Source organism: Anopheles arabiensis, chromosome 2, assembly GCF_016920715.1.
Source record: "Anopheles arabiensis isolate DONGOLA chromosome 2, AaraD3, whole genome shotgun sequence".
NCBI lineage: Eukaryota > Metazoa > Arthropoda > Insecta > Diptera > Culicidae > Anopheles > Anopheles arabiensis.
The window spans coordinates 39,196,433-39,217,116 of record NC_053517.1 but is presented as its reverse complement, the minus strand read 5'-3'; the positions used below and the strand labels follow the sequence as shown (position 1 = coordinate 39,217,116).

Below are 20,684 nucleotides of genomic sequence, written 5' to 3'. Positions count from 1 at the left end.
AACAAAAACAAAAATACATCCGAAGCAGCATCAGAGACAGCATGAATCCCACGTGCTACATTTATTTGGTTGTTTGCCGTATAGTCAAATTAGTAATAAATTAGTTTCCCTATTTGGCATGATAATGATAGTTATTTTAAATTAGGCTAAACCGTATTGGCCAAAAAGTGCGAACATATGTTACCACTATTAAAATTTAAACTTTTGTTAGTGGTTGAAAATTGTGTTTAGTAATTTCATATCATTTTTTAGAATTCTTTCAAGAAGAAAATTATACCAAATTATATGTATGACTGAATAGTACACTTTTGAAATAAATTGAAACAATTGCTGTTTCTAATCAAATGCAACCATCGTTCCTCTTCGATCGAGCTTGGGAAAGCGGCTAAATAAAAGGAATAATGATAACAAGAAACGTTCAATACACAACGCATATTTATTAAAAACTGATGAAATATACCTTATTTTACTGTCCGCCAAATATGAATGCTGTAAATAGCAATAGTACTATAATTACATTATTCTTCAATGATCTTTTGCAACTGTACACGCCTTGAAAAAGCAAAACCATCGCACATGAACGCTCCGTACAAAACACGTACGCTCTCCCAATTTCACACCACGTAAATAAACGCAAAACGATTGCGTCTAATTCGGTGTGCACTTCGCGAACAAACGCGCTACAAGCTTTGCGCATTAATAATCGCGCATAACTCATTGCCAATCGATAATTGCTTTTCGCACCTCTGTGCGCCGCCCTACGGCAGCTCCCGGCACGAAAAAGGACTGGGTTTTGCATTCGCGTACACATATATTTTTGGTAATAACATGTGCCTCAGGTGCTCCCATTCCGAAGCACCGTCCGCATATGCTCTCTGGCCGATTAGAGCGTGGTGCGAACAGACACCACCGGCAGCATAATTGTACATTTGCTGCCACATTATGCTGTGCGTTTGGGAATGGTGCCGTTTTGCTTGCATTAATCGTCGCCCGCCGATCTTTGGCACTCGCCTGCCGATCCAACGGAACGGGTGTTGCCCCCATGCGAGGAAGGGATATGGTGAGCTGGTTGCGTTCTACCCGATTCAAGCTGCAACCTCACGTGCGGTGGTTCGTTGTGCGAGAGCATAGCAGACGAAATGGTATAGCGATCTCACTTTCGCACTTTTCGCGCCGTGGCGCGTGTTGGGCTGGTGGACAGATCCGTTTGGCGACGCGGAGATGGCAAGATGCTATCCCCGGGGCCAGCGGCGGAACGACTGCACCTAGCCGGCAAGCCACCAGGCGGGCAGTGCTCAGTCGTTGTTTTCGCTGCGATCTGTTCGCGTCTCGGTTTCGGCTGCTTGGCTTTCGGCGTCACGCGTGTAATACGCCCGTGTTTGGCTAGACTTGTTTGCGAGTGGTTGGTGTCGATTTGCTGTGCGGTTTCCGCTTCCTTTCACACAGAGTGCAGTGCAGTGGTGGTGTACTGATCGCGCCGATCGAGTCTGCGTGGTAAGGTCGTAGTACGGCCAGGGGGGACGAACGCGCTGTGACCGTTCACTGTGCCGTGTACAGTTCGTGAGGGAACCGGTGAGTGCGGGCTTTACAGTGTTTTGGACGCGTTTCCCTCTCTTGCTCTCTCTCTCTCTGTGTCTCAATCTCGCTCCGTTTGAATGGAAGGTTAGAGAGCACAGCGTTTGACAGGGTTCGTCTTCTGCTTCCATCCGTACGCGTGCAACGCGGGCCATCGAACTCGTACTTTCATCGTCTGGACACTCAAGTTCGGGGTCTCCAGTCACGATCGCGCCTTGAACACGCAGACTCCTTTTTGCACAGGTTTCGCCACCGCATTTCTTCCCCTCTCACCTTCCTCGTCCTACCTCAAGCGTGGTGGCGAACGTGAATATGAAAGTTTAAATCGAAATCCGGGCAACGTTTTGTGCGACCCCAGCGGAAACAAAGAGCCAACCGTCCGGTTCGACCTGGTTCAAGTGCGGCCGTGCACCGTATCGATCGCGTAGGCGTTGAAGAACGATCCCGAAAAGGAAAAGGGAAGGAACAAAACCCCACAGTGCAACAACAGCGGCAGCAACAGCCAAAACAAAACAACCAAGCACACTGCAACGGGTCGCCAACTACACGTGTTAGAAACTCGACCACTCCACAGCGCTCGTACAGCAAGGCGAAAGTGTTTTCGATGACTGGTGAAAAGACTAAAACGCACGACGACGTCGATCAAGTCCTGAACACCCGCTCCTTGGAAGGTAAGCTCATGAATGCATGCACGCGGTGGTAGATTCGGGCGAGTCGCGGAAGGAAACCGCCCAGCAACAGAAACAATTTCATTCATTCATGTACAAAGACAATCCCGGACGTGGCGGGTGAGACCCAGCTGGCAAAATGGTAAATGGTAGGTTTCGGTGGCTATCTGAGGCGGCAGGTGCAGTGGTCCGTGTGGGCCGGTAGCCTGACCTTTGCAGTGTTTAGCTTCCAGATCCGATCGGAACGATCGCGGAACGGCACCCAGACTACAAGCCGACCGCGGGGTGATCGTTCAAATGATTAAGATCTCAGATATACTGTACGTGCAGCTCGAGTAACTCTTGGGAAGGGGTAAAATGGTTGGAATGCTGTAGTGCTGAAGAGTGGTTTGAATCCGTCGGCCCTGTCCGGTACGATTATCGGGACACGTAGGGGCGCACGTGTGGGTCAAACGTTTTAACTTTCGACAGAGAAATAAGTAATCGGTTTGCATTGAGATCCCAAAATGGCACAATGCTTGTTCAACGAGTATTTTTTTAATTCAATTGTTATCTTAAATTGTACGAAAAAAGCATAGTTGTAATGTTTGAAATCCCTGTCTTGATATGTTCTGAAACTATTGCAAATATCTTTCAGCATTTTAATGAACACAAATACAGATAAAATTGGAAGCTTCCCCGTTTCCACGAAATCCTATCAAATCAGTTGCAAAAACTCCAAAACATTAGTTAATACTGAATTCTAAACGATTGGGGAGATATATGGCCAAGTTAGCAATTTACCAAAATCTAATCTGGCAATTCTGGTGGCAAATAAAGACATGTTGTGGTCATCTTCGACCCAGAATGCGTCCGATCTTCAACAGATAAAATATTGATTACAGAGTTTTACAAGTCACTTAAAAAAGTAAACATTGAGGCCTTTCACGATTCCAGTCGGCTTTTTGTATGGAGTTTGACAGTTGGACGCTGAAATTATGTAAACACTCCATACAACATCACACACAAAACTAGCCTGCGATTTTCAGTCTAGATTATTCTAGCCTCAAAGCTAGAATTAGATTCGAGTACCTGCTCGAAAAATGGCAAAACAAGGTGGTGTTTACATTTATCCCAAGATACATTTAAGAGATCAGGTGATGGAATATAGAATCAAAGTGTATGTAGTCCATGTGGTCTCATAGCATAGCATAGCTTTTGCTCAAACAAGCTTTCTGGAGGCTTGACGAATACACAAAACACTCTTAAAGTCTTTATTCAGAACGATGAAAATCACTCTTCTTAATTCATACACCTTGAGATTATCCCACCTGTATATTATACCGACTTAGATAGCTGCTCGAAAACTGCAATACAATACAAACAGCTTACATGCTGAAATTTCAACCAAAGAACTTAAAACGGAAAGGACCCCATTGTTATTCGCCACGTGCAAAATGTTATTCCTCATAGACATTTGACATTTCATCATCATAATAATTTTTAATTTCTTCAGCATGATTTTCAACATGACTCAAACTGGATAGAGTTTGACAGTTCTTTATTATGTGTTGAAAATCATGCGTTGAAACTGAAATTTCATTTTGAAGCAATTACACAATTTGACAGCTGATGAAAAACATCTTGGAGGTCGAGAATAATGATGTGCACATTCGAAGGTGACTTGGAAAACCCTGGAGTTGAATGGAGTTGAAATTACTTCATATAAAAATATAAATCCATGATTAAAACTAGAACTTTGGAACTAATTACTCCATATACCTAAAGATTCACTCGTTTTGGACATATGCGTAAGAATTATTTGACAACAAACGTACGTTGTTATCAATTACCAAAATCATAGTTCATAGTTCAATTCACTAAAAAGAAAAAGGGGTTTCTTCTAGTGTTGGCCGTTCCGGTCCGAACCTAGTAAAAAAGTTCCGTTCTTTATGTAGGCCGTTCCGTTCCGATCCTTTATACAAAATCGTTCCGTTCCGTTCATTCCGTTCTTTCCGTTCTTTCCGTTCCGTTCATTCCGTTCATTCCGTTCCGTTCCGTTCATTTCGTTCTTTCCGTTCATTCCGTTCTTTCCGTTCATTCCGTTCCGTTTAATTCGTTCTTTCTGTTCACTCCGTTCCGTTCCAGTCTTTGCCGCTTCAATATTGTTAGCAAGGTGCTATCGTTCGTGCGTTCCGTTCTTTGAAAAAACAGGCTTTGTCCGGCTGTTGCTTGCTGCATGCAAGATAACTGTTCACTCTTTCTCGCATACAGTATGTGTTGCCTGTGCACTCTCCCATGCTCACAGGAATATTCATCGCACTTCGTCGCGTATCGTATAGAAAAATCGTGATAAGCGAAACCAAAAAGGGTGTTGCATTTGGTATTATGGTGCAATTTGTAACATCTATTCTACTTTTTGTTATAATTTAGCTAGTCTAAACTAGACAAATAACTATTATAAAATTTAAATTAGTACTCATATGGCAGAACGGGTTGGAAAAGATGTATTATGATATGCGAGTATGAACAACGAAAAATAAAATATATTTATTTTTTATGCCACGATGTCCACATGATCTTGGCACTCGGCATGATTCCAATATTTGGCCATTCGATTTGAAGCATTCTGTTCCATTCGACAACCGTTTGAGTGCTGTGATCTTGTAAACGATTCAAATAATTAGTCAATCTCGTGATACAATCGTCAACTCGTAGCACTCAATAACATCAGCCCCCATACGCTGGGATGATTATCAAGCTATGGGCATTTAATAAGTTACTGATAGCCAAGCCTATTAGTGGTACAGGAAGGCTTTGACCGAAAATGGTCGTCGCATATAAAAAGTTTAAAAAATGGTAGATAATAAATGATTCCATAGGTAATTAATCATCATCATAAATGATTCAACCCCCCTCCCCCCCCCCCCCCCCGGAACACAGTTTGGCTTCTAAGCTCTGGGTCGGTTCTTTTGCACCCCAGGTTCACGTTCCGTTCTTTTTGAAAAATGAACTAGTTCCGTTCCGTTCCTTTTTTTAACGAAATTCCCTACACTAGTTTCTTCATCGATTTCTTGTTGATCTTTTTTTCACCAATCGCTCAGTAAAATTGAATTCGCTACTAGTTTTATGTGGATTTATAAGCATTTCCTTTGAGTTTCCTCACTACGATTGAGCAAAGATCACTACCGTTCAATATAAGGGAGTTCTGCATTGTTGAGAAGATTGTGGTCTATCTAAACTTTGCATCGCTGCAATAAAGAATTCCTTTGTAAATGAGAAGTTTGCTTTTTTTAATGTGCTTACAAGTAATTTCTGTAGAAAATAAATGTTTTGCTGAACAAAATTTATATTTATATATGCCTCAAAAGTCACTATCACAAATGAAAATTTTAGTTCGCAAAACAAATAAGAAATGGAGGAAGGAACGGTCCAACAATTCAGACAGTATACGTGCGAGACACACATAAGTCACTCATCTTTTCCAAATCAACGAAACGCGTCGGTCCTGCAATACCAGCCAGGTTGAAAGTTTTGTTTCGTCCATCCCATTCGAAAATCGTTGTATCATTGATGTTGAGCTGTTGAAAAATCGTTTCATCTCACTGAACCGCTGGGGGTTAATACTGGGGGAATAGTAAGTGAAAGTCTTAGAACAACCACCATCATTAATCGGCCTGATCGACGGTGCAATCCATTGACGCCCTCGCCGTAACCTTTCCCTCATCTTCGCTCTCTGTCTCTCCCGCTTCCCCATCTGCCTTTGGCGCTGCTCTTGGTGCCATTACCCGCGCGCCCTCCCAAAACTATGGCCGTTGGCGTTGTGCGTGTAGCGCTGGCATTGGTGTAATGTCGATGTAACGACACTGGTTGCGCGCTGTTATGACATTTTATTGCCCGCCAGTTACAGTAGTCACTGCGTCTGCAGACCCCTTCTGGTCGGGATCCGGCCCGGGCTGGGAAGAGGAGCCGCAACGCGATGGGACTGCGCCAACGGAAAGCAGTGCACATCGGGCGCATGCCCACACTTTCACCTACGTGAAACGAGATCAAAGATCATGTGACAAAGTGGGCAAACGCTGCCGTCAACACGTGTGTATGTGTATGTGTGATTGCGGCGGTAATTGTAAAAATTTCATTTCATCATCATGTACGTTTTGCGCTTGTAGGTGGTCCCGCTTCTAAACGGTTCCTGGATTGTTTTGCGTTGCTTCTACAGGGCTGGGAGAGAAGGGAAACACTCACTCATTAACATTGTTTTGGACTGGGTAGTGCAGCTTCCTAGTGCAACCTTTTCCATCTACTGCCACACACACAAATGCAGCCTGTGCTGTTCGATCAGAGTTCAGAGTAAGTCATCTGCCGGAGGAAATTCCCCCGCGGGAGTTGCAGGATTCCAGGCAGTGAAATGGCAATTTCTCACATCGCGTGTTAGATGGCCGGTACGCGTGGCGTGGGAAATGCAAATTTCTAACGGCTCTATTGGCTGCAGCGACAAAGCGCAATTTTATTGCCATCCCACGAACAGAGAGGCGCAAGGGGGGGGGGGGGGAGGGGAGGTCTTCGGATGCGAATGGTCGTAATCTATGGTTGCTGTACATGCAATTCATCTGTTAGCGGTTAATGTGAGTTGCAACGACTTCGGTCGGTGGCCAGCGCGGAGTAATGACCGGATAGGGGTTTAATTTTTAATATCCGATAAATGCAATCACGCTGTCGATCGGGGGAGCATTTCAATCCGGGGAGGTTATAATTTATGACGTATTGTTTGCGGAAATGGCTCTCTTTCTCGATGACCTTTGGACATTTCGATAAGAATGAGAGAAACTTTTTGCGAATGAACGCAACTGAAAGGGGAAGGGATTGTTGTCTAATTGTTTTATAATAAGCCAATAGCTAAATTGATATGACTGACCTCTGTATGAGTATGAAATTTATTTCTAAAAATTAATCAAACATTCCATTAACTGCAAATGATCACAATTTCTTTCCATTTCGATGTCCCACTTGTGCTTCCATACTCACTTAATTTTCCCTACACCCAGTAAGACTTCTGCACTTCGCCCAATGCACAGACGTCTTTCGATCCATCTTAAGATAATCAATCTTAATCGACCACGAGCTCCATCAAAACGACCACAGCAGGACACGGGTCTGTTAAACCCATTCAAACAAACCCTCTATCGTCAAGCTGCCCCTACGGTGGTTCTACGTCCGTTTTGGCCGGCCAGTGTACGGAACTGAAGGTGCACTTTCAATTTAGCTAAACGAAGTAAAACAAAAGCAAATGGGAAAGATAAAACCGAGAGGCCAAAGGGCCTCTTTGAGGACGTGAGGGGAAAAGATGACTCATCAGATAACTCGATCAATTTCGCTTTCGCACGAAACGGAATGGGGCGTTTAGGAAGACGCTAACCGCAGCTCACCGGAAGACTGCAGTGCTGCCCAGTGAGTGAGGCAACGTGCAGCCGTCACTCTAATTCCTTTTGCTTGAATGTTGTTTGCTGGTGCGCTGTGAACGATGCAATGTAAAAGGGGCGTTTGGGTCTGTGGCAAGGTTGTTGTGCCGTGATGAACAGTATCTGATGCGAGATTGAGAAGGAAGAGAAGAGAAAAAAAAGTCACTGGATGGAGTGGTTGGGGATCGGTAAAGTGGATTCCACCGTACAGCAAACTTCCGAAACCTCGAATCATGCATGCACCGATGCACGGCAAGCTGTCAGCTCGTCTCGATCCTCCTTGAGTGAATTGTGTTTGTAGCTGTTGATGTTTAATTGGGAAGAAACGTAAGCTCGTACAATGAATTTCAGAAATTATTTTGTCCAAAAAATATGCTTAATTTGAGACCCCCTTTGCACATGACTGTGCAACACTGAACCTTCCAAACAGCTGTCCATTTGACTGCCCTTCACTCAAATGCAACCCTTTTCTCCTAGGGCCGTGTTGTGAATAAACGATAAAACCCTTTAAAGGAACAGAAGAAAAAACCTGCCCCAAACCGGCGATCATCCAGCGATCCGAATAATCCGAAAGCCACACGCTCACCGAGGTAGACAAACGCAAATTAGAAACGACGTAATGGACGCGGGAGATCGGTAACGGATACGCTTTGCTGCCGCATCCAATCCAGCGCAGCGCTCGTCGCTTCACAACAGCCAAGGGATCATCCATTAAGTTCCTATGCTCCCCTGCTTTTGCTCGTGGTTCCATTTGGCGAAAGGCCTCGAGGGAACCTTCACCGCAGTACGGCTCCGTGAGGCGTGCGCCAAACGGGATCACTGCTCCAAAGCCAGCGAAGCCACTGCACTGAACGGTTACGGGTGGGAGAGATGAATCTTTGGAGACGTGTCGATAATAATTGCCCGTGTGCTCGTGGCGTGGAGTTTTATGCTTTATTTCAAACCATTTTCCTCCTCCCAAACTCCCTCAATCGTGGATCGCTTTTGACGGTCACGAAGAATCATGAAGAAGGATGTGACGAATCGACGCTGTGTCAGCGATGGTCATTAAACATGTTTCGCCCAATTTCTTCCGCATGCAACAGAGCGAGCTTTCGTTGGCATTCGGAAAGAATAGCTTTATCGGCAAAAGGGTGTAAATGTGACATGCTACACGTGCAAGATTAATACCACCACGTAAAGCGCGAAACTGTTCTTGATGCAACCACAAAATGCCTCAGAACTTGATTTTTTCCAACACAACCATCACTAGAACGGTGTCATTCGCCGACTTCTGCTGGCTGCTTTTGGTTGGGACCGAGCGACAAAAATCATCATCTCGATCCGACGCGAGGCTAATCCGACACTAATCTGTAGCTTCTGAGCACGATTACAGCAACGGTACTCGTCGGTCGGTGGTGGCGCACTAATGCGGATTGATGGCATCCCAACTCGGCCCTTTTCGGGAGTTGGTGTACAATAACAAACACAAACAACGGAAACAGCGAAAAGAAAGCATCGGATAAGCAGCATCAGCACACTGGTCGAGAAATTAACTCATCTCACCCTCGGCCTCCAGATGCGACCGTAGGTAGAAATGTAATCTTCTTTGTAATTCATGCACCATTACACAGTCATCGAGTGACACGTTAAGGTTGCCTGGTGAATATAAATCGCTTCGCTCTGCCCTCATATCCGCAGGCGAAAGGCAAGTTCTTTCCCTTAAATCTATCGTTCGAATTAAGGAATGAAACGAAAGAAGAAACGATTCGGCTAAACGAGGGAAAGAAACGGAGAGCAACACCCCAAACATGCACATGAATCGGAGCCGCGTGATTTGAGCCGTTGGTTTGTAGATCGTGCTACATAAATCACCGAACAGGATGCGGAGCACTGGCAAAACGCGCGAGCTTAGGTGACTTAGAACGGACCTCAGCGTTTTGTGTGTTTTCGTTCTTGCTCACAATCGTATCCCTCGTTTCAGGCGCTGCCGTGTAGACGACATTCCACTGTTAACGTTCGCCCTTTTCCATTTCCTCCGCGGTGACGGTTCGGCAAGGGATCGAGAGCCTGAGAAAATTGGATTCGATTGCCGAGGTACACATGCTTTCGTGTCGGTTTTCGATCCACCCACCGTATCGAATGGCTCTAACCTCAAAACGTCAACCACGGAAGAAGGGAACGTTCTTGTCCGTGACGTTCTAAGACGTTCTGGGTTGACGTTCTTTAAAATGGGGTTTGGCTCGATCTGCATCGAGCCCGAACCGAATTGGCTAAGCGATCGTGCCCTTCTAGCCCGTCCCGGGGGACAAGAAGCAGGCCGGCAGGGTGGAATAGACAGCAGCTCCATTAGTGTTTTACCGGTCGCAATCCTGAACTATGCGCGCGGTCGTGACATTCGGCGAACCCGCGGGAATCTTTCCTCCCCTTTCTGTTTTCGCATTAACCTCCACCGCTGAAAAACAAAACCGGACCGCATCCGTTCACTCGCGGTGTGGCCGAATGTTTCATGACGTGTTCTTGCACTGCTGCACGTTGGGAAAGTTGTAGGTGCAGATATGGCGACATTCTTCCACCCATGCACCACCGACTCCGCGTGGAATCTCGATCTCGGGGCGGGGGCAACGATCGCTGGGAAGGTTTCCCCAAGTGGCCGTCGTGCTGATGCACTGTGGCTTGAATTTATGATTGCCAAAGCGAAACGGGTGGTCCGCACCACTGAGGAAAGCAGATCCTGTGTAAACAGCGTTTCGCGTCAGAAAGGTGCTTCCCGATGGTGCAAGTGGCTTGTTTTCGGCGCAAAATCGTTTTGTCATATTCACTTGTTAAACAACGCGCGTGATTAATGTTTTGATATCCTGCCGTGATTTGGGAAGGGCGGTGTGCCTTCAAAACACACGCCTAAGTGTTGTGAAGAAGGATGTACAGTGTCTTACGCCAAGAGAGGGAACTTGGTGGTAGGTGAGTTGGTAGTGAAGAGTATAAAGATACACATACCGCATGATATATCATTCCACCAGGATACGGCCAGTGGTTGACAGGGCCGATTGCAAAATGTGTGACCCCTTTGCCATCATCAATCATGCTCGGGAAAGAAGTTGACCCTTTTGCTAAGGACGTTGAACCGAATGGGAGAAAGCGATGCAATGATTTGCTGCTGGGGCTCAACACAGTTCTGTAGCATGTGCATTTTTTCTCAGAGCTGTGAAATGTGTTAAACCAACTTTTGACTTACTGTTGTTTACTTAGAGCTGAGGTTATGAGAATGGATACTAAGAAAGAATCATTTACAAACGATGTGGAATTAATTATAGTTTTGCTAAGAGGTGTTTCAGTTTTCATTAAATTTCTTCATAAATCGTAAAGTGTTGTGTTTGATTCACAAAAGCTTAAAAATAAAAGCTGTTTTAAATTGAAAAAGGAAGAATAAATTCAAAATATTTGCGTTATAACAGTAATTAAAATATATTTAATATCCAAAAATTTTACATTGATTATTAGAGATTGCAGCGATTTTCATCTCATTACTGATGGCAAGTAAGTCTGCCACCATATTTGTGATTTGTAAACGATATAACTGGTTTGGCTGGAGTCGACTATTTTATAATAAGAGAAATAGAACGATGCTTAATGGAGTAATTTTATTTAATAGAGTCGTTCTCGATTATTGGTTTGTTTACTGATCGGATGTAAATTATGATTAAAAATGATAAATTAGAATATTTTTTGAAACATGTTGCTATCATAATTTCAATTGGTTCCCAAGTGGTGTGCCCTAATGGCTCCTTAACAATCATCCTCTCAAGTGTTGGTTGGGAAACTCAACAAATGGTGTGCAAACTAACGAGGTACCCAATAAAAACAGTCCTAAGCAGTGATGTCAGATTGTAACTGTTTAGCTATTTAGCATATTTTTATATTTATTCTGGTTCAGCCTGTCAGCCATTCCAATAATTTATAAATTTTGTTTACAAAACGATACAATATTGTTGGTACAATACATTCCGAAGGACCTTTACGGAGAAGTTAATTTCCCTTCCAGCGTCACGTTCACCAGTGATCAACATGAATAGCTGCTTAATATAGAAATACCGAACGCAATTGGATTTCATGGAACTGCCCCATTGTGCGCGGTCACACAATCGCTCTCTACCGCTAATCGAATGTCATTCATCCAGTGGAGGAGAAAAAAGCTACATGAAGCTCTGTACCGTGCCAGTAAACGGGGCAATCTCCGCTGGGAAGTGAATTTATCCCGTAGGGTACTCCCGTGTGCAGCTTCCCAAATGGCCAACACACCCTACGCACGTGTTCAGCGGTGGTCTAGGTTTGGCATGGCATGCTAGCGGGACCGGGCGCCCTACAACAAGCCCCACCGAGGGTGCGCAAGAATTGCTTTGATCTTCTCACGGCACGCTAGGTGAATGGATTCTATTCATCACCTGCGTGACAGCCCAGATTTGACCTGTCATGCGGAGGCTCAAGTGGACGGCTGCCTGCACCAGCCTGCTGCATCCAGCCTGTACCTTTGCGGGTGAACTTTCGAACTATCAACCGCAGCCGGGCCAGCTCGAAGCGTACAGCGTCCCGCACACGAAGGGCTTTCGCGAGATGCACTCTCACTTCCACTACACTGTCCGCATGCGAGTTCTTTCGAGCAGCACGATCAGGGCTGGCTGCGGCTCGGGTGAAACGGCGAGATCAAGATAGACAATTTGCTTCGGTAAGGCGAAGGCGCTGGCAGTGAGCACGATGCATCAACGCGTCGTCGATTTCTTCCCTCGGGATCCGAGCAAGAATAAGGCCCTCCTGATGCTGTTTGAGGCCCTGAGATGCGGTGGTGCTGATGATGATGATGATGCATTATCGTCATGCAAATGGTGTTCGAGTACGCAGGTCGAACAACGATGCAGATGCAGATAAGCACACCTACCATCACGAACCGGTGGGAGGCCGGGCGCTGCACGCAACGTCTTCTTCGTTGCCCTGTCGCTCACGGGCAGTAAGTGCTTCGTGCGCCTGGTTGGTAGGGCAGTTAGCGCGCGTCGTCAAAAATGTGCGAACGACAAGAAATTAGACAGGTCGCTGCGTGGCGGTGATGCGCGAACATCGTCCACTGCGGCTTGTGCAGTAAAGGTGCGAAAAAGTGCACAGAGTTGCTGCACGGTGGGAATGTAACGAATTGCATGTTGGTCACAATAGCTGAACAAAGCATTAGAGCGATGCAGTTTCTTTGAAGTTCTTACTATCGTTAAACAGTTTAAGATAATCATATATTAAATAACATAACTGAAGCATATCATCTAAAAGTTTGATATAATACACTCTAACACACAGATAATCTAAAGCGGTGACAATATGGGTCCTCTGTTATGATGTGATTTTATTTCCGCATAAAATTGTCAAACATCTCGACAAATAAGCATTTTTACAGTATTAATCCAACTACACACACATTAACGAGTTAAATACATCTCATGAATATCGAACTTGATCGATATTTGATTGTTAGGGTGGATCGGGGAACTCGTTCGTCGCTCTTGAGTGGACAGGATTGTATCACTATGTTGGGCAGTACAAAATCTAGACGGTTTTCTAATTTTTGATCTTAAGGGCTATGCAATGAGTGAAAATGAGCGTCGCGGCGAACGTTCCCGGAAACGAACGAGTTCACCGGTAAAGCTGAATACTAGAAAAAGCAAAGAATGTTTCCTGGGAAATGAATGAGGAAAAAGAGGATTAGAAACGGAGGAAATAATTGTTCTCACTGGATCTTTAAATTAATGATTCAAGTTCATAGAAAGGAACCAATTAGGCATGAGGTCGAAAGAGAGGTTCGTTATACACGGGAGCTTATTACACACGTAAAATACGGTAAGTTGTTGTATTATCAATCTATTGGCCAATTGATAATTTCTTCAACGAATCTTTGGAAATGCAATGGCTGAAATATCAACTTTTTTATATTTGACTGTTTTCTAATGTGAGGGATGTGGCCTTGAAAACTAATAAACGTATGCTTCTTAAGCAATCGACCATTTGATAACTTACTGTAGCCTATAAGCCTAAGATACTACCATCTACCAAGTTATACAGATGCAGGCTTGCTGGACTTATTTATGGCACAGCAGTGTTACCTACGAGATGGATCCATCATGGGAATGAAAACTACCTTTGCTAAGCTGGTATAGAATTGACAATTACTATCTTATTCTACGAAATGTGAAATTATAAGGCTGTAAACGTGCGCTTACATCAAGTGATGTTCTGTCGTCATTAAATCAACATTGAAGTCTAACGCATCTTAAGGCGCTGTCCTATAACAATCCCACAGTCCAAAGAAACAACAACCCCATACGAAGCTGCAACCACACTCAAAGTTAGAGCTTCAGTAGGGAAAAAGCAACACGATGACGTCGCCCTATGTTCGCCGCATGTACCCAGTGTCACGCTCGTTGTCGAACGGCCCAAACCGAACCGTGCGGTGGGGACTAATGTTTCACTTTAAACAAGACAAGAAGACAGAAGGTGTTAAAATGTGAATTAGATAATCACGCCAAGTGGAGACGGGATCGGGACGGCGGGACGGCGCGGCACGAATTAATCAAACGCTCCTAGTCCAGCGTCACCTTACCGCAGTGCTTACACTGACCCACACTGGCCGACAGTGCTTTTCCACTGCCATTGGCAAACTTATGCCATTCGCACGACGACGCATCCGTCCTCAAGGAGGATGCCATTCGAGAGCGTGTTAGTACACTAGACCTCTCGCTGCTCACCACACACAACCGACGACCGTCTGCTTCTGGCATAGCAGGTACCCGGCCAGCATGCCAGCAGTTCAACGGTGAAAGGCATCGCAAGCCATCGGCAGGTCATAGCGTAAAAGTGGCGGACTCGCGGGGGTTGGGGCGTTAAAAAAAGCATACTAAAAAACAGCGCAACGCAATAGCAAAGGCACCAACCATCCGAGTGGCCAACGATCCCGAGTGGCTTAGGTTCAGATTACGCAAATTATCGCCGGTGGGAAGTGTTGCGTGTGTATGTGTATTGCAAAAGGGAAGAAAGCCCAATCGCCTCTTTTTTATGGCTCTTATCGCTCAACTGGTGGTGCGTTTGCGCAATCGATCTTCACCTGGGCGAAGAGGGTCGAATTTTCTCTGTATTATGTTTGCAGGTTTGTGCGTATGTGTGTGTTTTTTCCTTCTTTTTTGCACCAAATGATTCGTTTCTGCAAAAAAAAAACAATGTACACCACGCATTAGGGACAAATAATTCTACGGCGTAGCAAATCGGACGCAAAAAATGCTTTCAATACGCATTTTACGATCATTATTCGATGACCAATGGGAACGTAAGAAGAGGAAGAGAGAAAACACATTTTCGTAACGATCAAATCCGTTGTACCCGCGGGCACCGCTCTTTTAGCTTATTATCCATTTTTGGTCTAAATGGGATGGGGCATGAGATGAAAACACAACACCAACCCGTGAACCCGGACAGCCGCAGACGGCCAAATTCGTGCACCAGCCTCAAGCCATCAAAGTTTGCGGGTGCGCCTGATACCGATGCAACCAGGGTGCTTGCGCGAACACCCGGGACTGTGTCCAATTTTGCATAATAATTTAAACACTAAAGCATGCGAAACAGAACTGAACGGGAGGGTGTTGCTCGCTTGTGTACGAGAATCCCGTTTTTTTTTTGCTTGCGACGCGTCGCTCACCTGTCATTACAAGCGACACGAAACAGAACGCAGACGTGTTCCCGGGAGCGGTAGGGAAAACGAGAAAGACACGGTCAGATTAAATTGTCCCGGAAGCGACCAACATCCTTCCCTTGGTGGTGTCCGTTCGTGCCGAAGAACGAATGGCGCCCAGACTTTTGACAGAGCATGAGAATAAAGCTCCAATGTGGTTCTTCCCTGCCAGGCCACGTACGGTCGGGTACGAGGGACAGCGCTGTTTACTCGGGTGATCCTTGTCATTTCCTGCCGGTGTGATTACAGTGGTGCACCTCTACCCCTTGAAGCACACAAAATCCATCCAGCGTGGAAATGATTATCGAAACCGAACGTAATTTGTCCGGTTCGGGGAACAGGCAAATGAAGGTGGGAAGCGATAAATCCTTCAGCCCTGACGAGGCGTTAAAACACGGGACAGAGGTGACAGCATGCCAAGCCGCAGGAATCAATTTCGATGCAACGAAGAGAGCATGGAATGACGTATTCGCGCAAAACTTGTACCGACAAAAAACGCGACACGAAAAAACGGGACCTATGATTCAACCACATTGAACGGGGATGTGATAAAACCAAAATCGCAACAAAAAAGAAACTGGCATATTACGACCATTAACATATTTCGCGTATTAAAGTACTCGCAGCCCGGCAGCAGGAGCAGGAGCAGGAGTGAAATTGGACGTGAACCCCGTGGAAGCATTTTGTATCACCCGTTTTCGGAATTTCGGTAGCACAATGTTGAAACCCGCACAATGGACGGATATGCTGGGGTGCTTTCGACCGACGAAACGTGTATTCGCGTCCGCTCGTTTAATTCGTCGTGGCAAAATATGAGCGTGAAAACAAAACGCCAGATAATCAACGGTAAACACGTGAGATGCGGCGGCGTACCCCAGCAGCGCAGCTGAGAGCGCCCGCCCTCCATCCCGTGCACATTAGCGCGATAATTTTACACATGAATATTGCATTAAATTTTAATAAATTAAGTTAACTCGCTTCTGGTTTTTCGTTAGCATTTTTTGCTGTTGTTTTGTTTTGATGTGTTTTTTTTCGCTACCAGCTTTACTTATTTATCATTTTATCACCGCCACAAACGGGCCGGGTCTGCTCTGTATACGGCGAGCGTGTGCACATGCTGCTGCTGCCGGTACGCCGGGCACGAATCGAAATAGGAAACCTGAACTGCATCTAACAGGACAGGACCATTTTGTATCTTCTGCTCCGCCCCAGGAACACCAGGGGGAAAGGTGTTAACGACGCTGCTGGGATCGAATTTCTGTCCCCCCTGCACCGGTTGGGTGCTTCCAAAACTCGTGCGCTTGTTTGTTTTCGTTCGTATATAGCAAAAAAAAAAAAAGGCACACGATTCGAGCACTGTCCAGCACCATCGGGGTGGTACGGTGCGACCAATCCATCTGCCACCATCTCACCCACAGTCGAGCACTGCTCATTAAAGCAATGCTAAGCAGTCACACGTTAGCACGCTATGGGACAGCGGCAGCGTGCTTTTGCTGAGCGCCACGAAAATCAGTAACACTCCACCTTCACCACCCACTTTCTACTGCCGGGCCGGGGACGGGGGTACGGTGGCCACAGCGCTAGATGCTTTAAAATCCACCTCCGGCGGGCTGCACGGGGTAGGAAATCAAGAAATAAAATGGATTAAAATTAATTAATGCCATTAAAAGCATCACGCCGGCGTGGCGCTTAGGTTTAGGCGGCTGATCGCTTTGATCGCTTTGATGCCCGAAACGGCGCCCCCATGCGCGTGGTCTCGCCAGCTGAACGGAGCATTCCGGCCAGGTGGTGCTGCAGCCAACGCGAACGGCAGCCCTCGTTGCATTTGCATGTGCACGCCGCGAGCAGCCGTGTTGGTGTCGTGCGCTAACAATAAAGCTAATAATAAAATCGTTGCATTTTAGCATTTGTAAGGCTGAGGAATTGAGTAGGAATTGATATGGTTTTGTGTTCGTTGTTTGTGTGTGTATGTGTGTGTGTGACCGAAATTCCAACCCCCAACGGTTACGGGCTGTCGGCAGTGGAGCAACCGATAGCTTCAGCCAATACAAAGCGAACGAAACGAAAGGGAGATGAGAAAAAGGGTGCCCCAAAGACTTGGTTTGCTATTCGTGGTGGCTGGGCTGTAAGCAAAGGAACGGAGCAGACGCAGCAAACGCCGTGATTAGAATGTAGGTTTGGAGTTTTTTTTTTTTTCGTTCGTTAACCGTTCCATTCTTCCCCGTCCCAGACACTTAATTGGATGGCAAAGAACATCTGCCGACCTACATAGCCGGCTGTTGCCGTTGACAGCTGGGGCGGCTCTGGTGTGCGTTCTGGTGAACGGGAAGCCTTTCCGGAGCCTTCCATGCTGGACGCCATTGATGATTCATCGCCCGACTGTGCTAACCTTGGGGTACGGTTTCACAGTGGTCGTTTGAGACGTTCCAGAAGCCCTTTCAAGGTGGAGATGAAAGAGATTTAAGACGCTTTGTTTTACAAGCAGATAAAACGGATGGAATATGTGTAAAGGGAAAAGAACAACTTGAAAGCCGTGTTCTGGGACACAGTTAATGATGCTGTATTTAATGTTGGTTTCCTTTTGTTCGCTAGATTAGTCAGTTCGTTTTGTTTTTATTTTATTTTTATTTTTCAATAACGAACTACATTTTAATTGAATTAGCATCTAAAATTTAGAGATTCCCCGTGGTACAGTCGTCACATCGCACGACTGAATAACATGGTCCAAGTCCAAGTATGTACTGAAACCACTATACATAGTGCGGGCTATCCTGCTCTGGGTCCTCAATAAGTCACTGATAGTCAATCCCATTGGTGGGACAGACAGACCTTGACCAACTACGGGTGTAAATGTAACTAACTTCAATAAAAACAGTTTTTGATTAAGAATATATACAAACGGAACAGGTATTTTGTTTAAATGAACCATTTATTGAATATTAGGTTATTAGCGATAGAAAAAGACGATTTAGAACCTGTTTTAGTGACTATTATTGTATTAGTACAGTTGTGTTAGAGGCTAGTAACGCTAGATGGTTATCCAGTGCATCGGACAGAGATATAAAATAGCAAATCTTTGACTTAAAGTATGGACTATCTAATTCAAATTTTTAAGCTTAATTACGTTGCCATATATTTTATGTACTTTTTTTAAACAATGAAAAAACAAAATATTTGATTTAGTGATACCCCACTAAAAACGCATGCTACAATTTGATATGATTTACTTTTCTTATCCATTAGCGCTATATAAGCTCGTCCTTCATATAAAACAATAACACAGCACTTGATTAATGAAGCAATGAAGTTTCAAGCAGTCTCTTTTCCCACATCCCCATGATCGAATGTGTCATTTGCAATTAGTGTCTCATATATTGACATGATCAGTATCACAACAACAAATATACCAACCCAAAAGCCGTCGTTACACATGGTAAGGGAAGAGGTTTAAAACCAGTCCAATGAAGCACAACCGAATAAAAATGTGTAACAATTTCTTAACACAAAACATACACCCCCAGCACTCTGTACTGATTATGTTGGGGGCAAAATGGGGTCTTGAACTTACCCCACACACAGGCGCTCGCGCGCGCACCCCACCAAAACTTTGGCCAGCCACCGGTTGACATTTGTGGTCGGGGCTGGTTTGAGCACGGCTCGGCACAATCGGAGAGAGAGAGAAGGAAAGGGATTTATTTGCTTGCAAAAAGTGCAAGCAACAAGCAACACGGTGGGCGAAACGCTCGATAGACACTACGAGCGACGCAGATTTGTCTGCTCGTCTGTTGACATATTAGCGCTAAGGAGCGTATCCTATTACATTCGACCCTCCCTCATACCTCCGTCCCAAAACACTCGGCAACGCTGTTTTACACCCTTTTGGTGTCGTTTAGCTTTTCCCTCTGCGGCACTGCGAACGATTCGTCATTTCCGTAAAGCTGTCCGTTTTGCTTGGACCCGATGTGAACCCGTTTAGTGGAGTGTAGAAACAGAGACACAACCGAGCTCAAATCTCTTGACTCCGAAAGTGTATGTGTATGTGTGTGTGTGTGTGTGTGGGTTTGCAACCAGTAATTAAAAACAAAATTATTACCAGGCATAACTCGGTGCCGCAAAATATGGTGTTGAGATGAAGCAGGAAGATACGAGCTTGCAGACGTTATATTTACTCTTATTTATTGCATGTGAAGAGCACACCTGTGCAGTAATTAAAACAATGTTAAAGACCTTCACTAATTGTTTATCAAGGATGCATCCTTTTCGGAAGACGTTAAAAGGAGACAAATGATCTTTTGTCTTATGTGTGTGTTGATATGAATATTTCGTAAAGTGAAGCATTGATGTGCTTGCTCATAATTTATGAGAACGACGAGCTTTTCAGACAAATCAAAAGATACCAACAACTGGCAATTATTATCTCTCCTTCAAATAAACAAAAGAAACATGCTACACTTGCATCATTTTTTAGTGAGCGAACCCTTGTAATGTGATAATAATTACCATTCGGTCCATTTGTCATCTTTTGACCATCGTCCAAGCACTGTCAACCTTCAGTGATCGCTCGAAACAAAGGATGGACGCTCAGGAGCAGTGGGCAGCAACTTGCACGTCGCCCATGCTTCCTGTTTCCAATTAATCAAATTTTGGTCCACGTAAATCAATTCAAACCCACCCTGAAGGAGTGAGATGAAAATGGTACTTTTCATAATTACCGCCCCAAGAAGTTGGTCACCCATGCTTGGAGCTCATCAGCGCAACAGAAGAGCATCTCACTGCTCATCATCATCTCCACCTCTGTGGACAAAGTCGTTCGTTTGTTTTTTCACTCCCTTCCCTCACCGGCAGCAGTGGACTACCCGTTTCTCATCAGACCGCGACTACCTTTTAATCAAATTAAATTATCGACTTTCATGAGGGCAATTAATAACTGCACAGGGCTGCACTTTGCTTCACCGTCAACGCGCCCATGCGCGTCCCAAAGCTCGCCTTATAGCCAGCTAAGTGCCCAACTACCCGACGGTATAGACGACCCGTTTGCTGTGGGCAACGAGACGCCGCCCGTCCCATTGATGGCTGGGAACGGCAATCAGGTCGGGTCTTTAAATCAATTCTCCCCTGCAATCAAACCGATACCCACACCCACACCCGGATCGATGACAGTGAAGCTGGCCAATGAAGAAAGCTGTCCGCGCGCGTTCGAGCAAGCTACAGCAAGGCGCCGCGCCGCGCGTTGAATCGCCCGAGCCAAGCAAGACAACACCTCGACCC

General features: G+C 45.3%; 1 protein-coding gene across 1 annotated transcript in view; it reads left to right on the top strand.

Moving 5' to 3' along the window:
* Positions 1 to 1,303: 1,303 nt before the first annotated feature.
* The window catches only part of LOC120895930 (ras-related and estrogen-regulated growth inhibitor-like), a 50,369-nt gene continuing 30,988 nt past the window's right edge, over positions 1,304 to 20,684 (top strand). The window contains exon 1 of the mRNA XM_040299670.1: positions 1,304 to 2,246. The gene's annotated coding sequence lies outside the window, so the exon portion shown is untranslated. The remainder of the gene's footprint in view (positions 2,247 to 20,684) is intronic.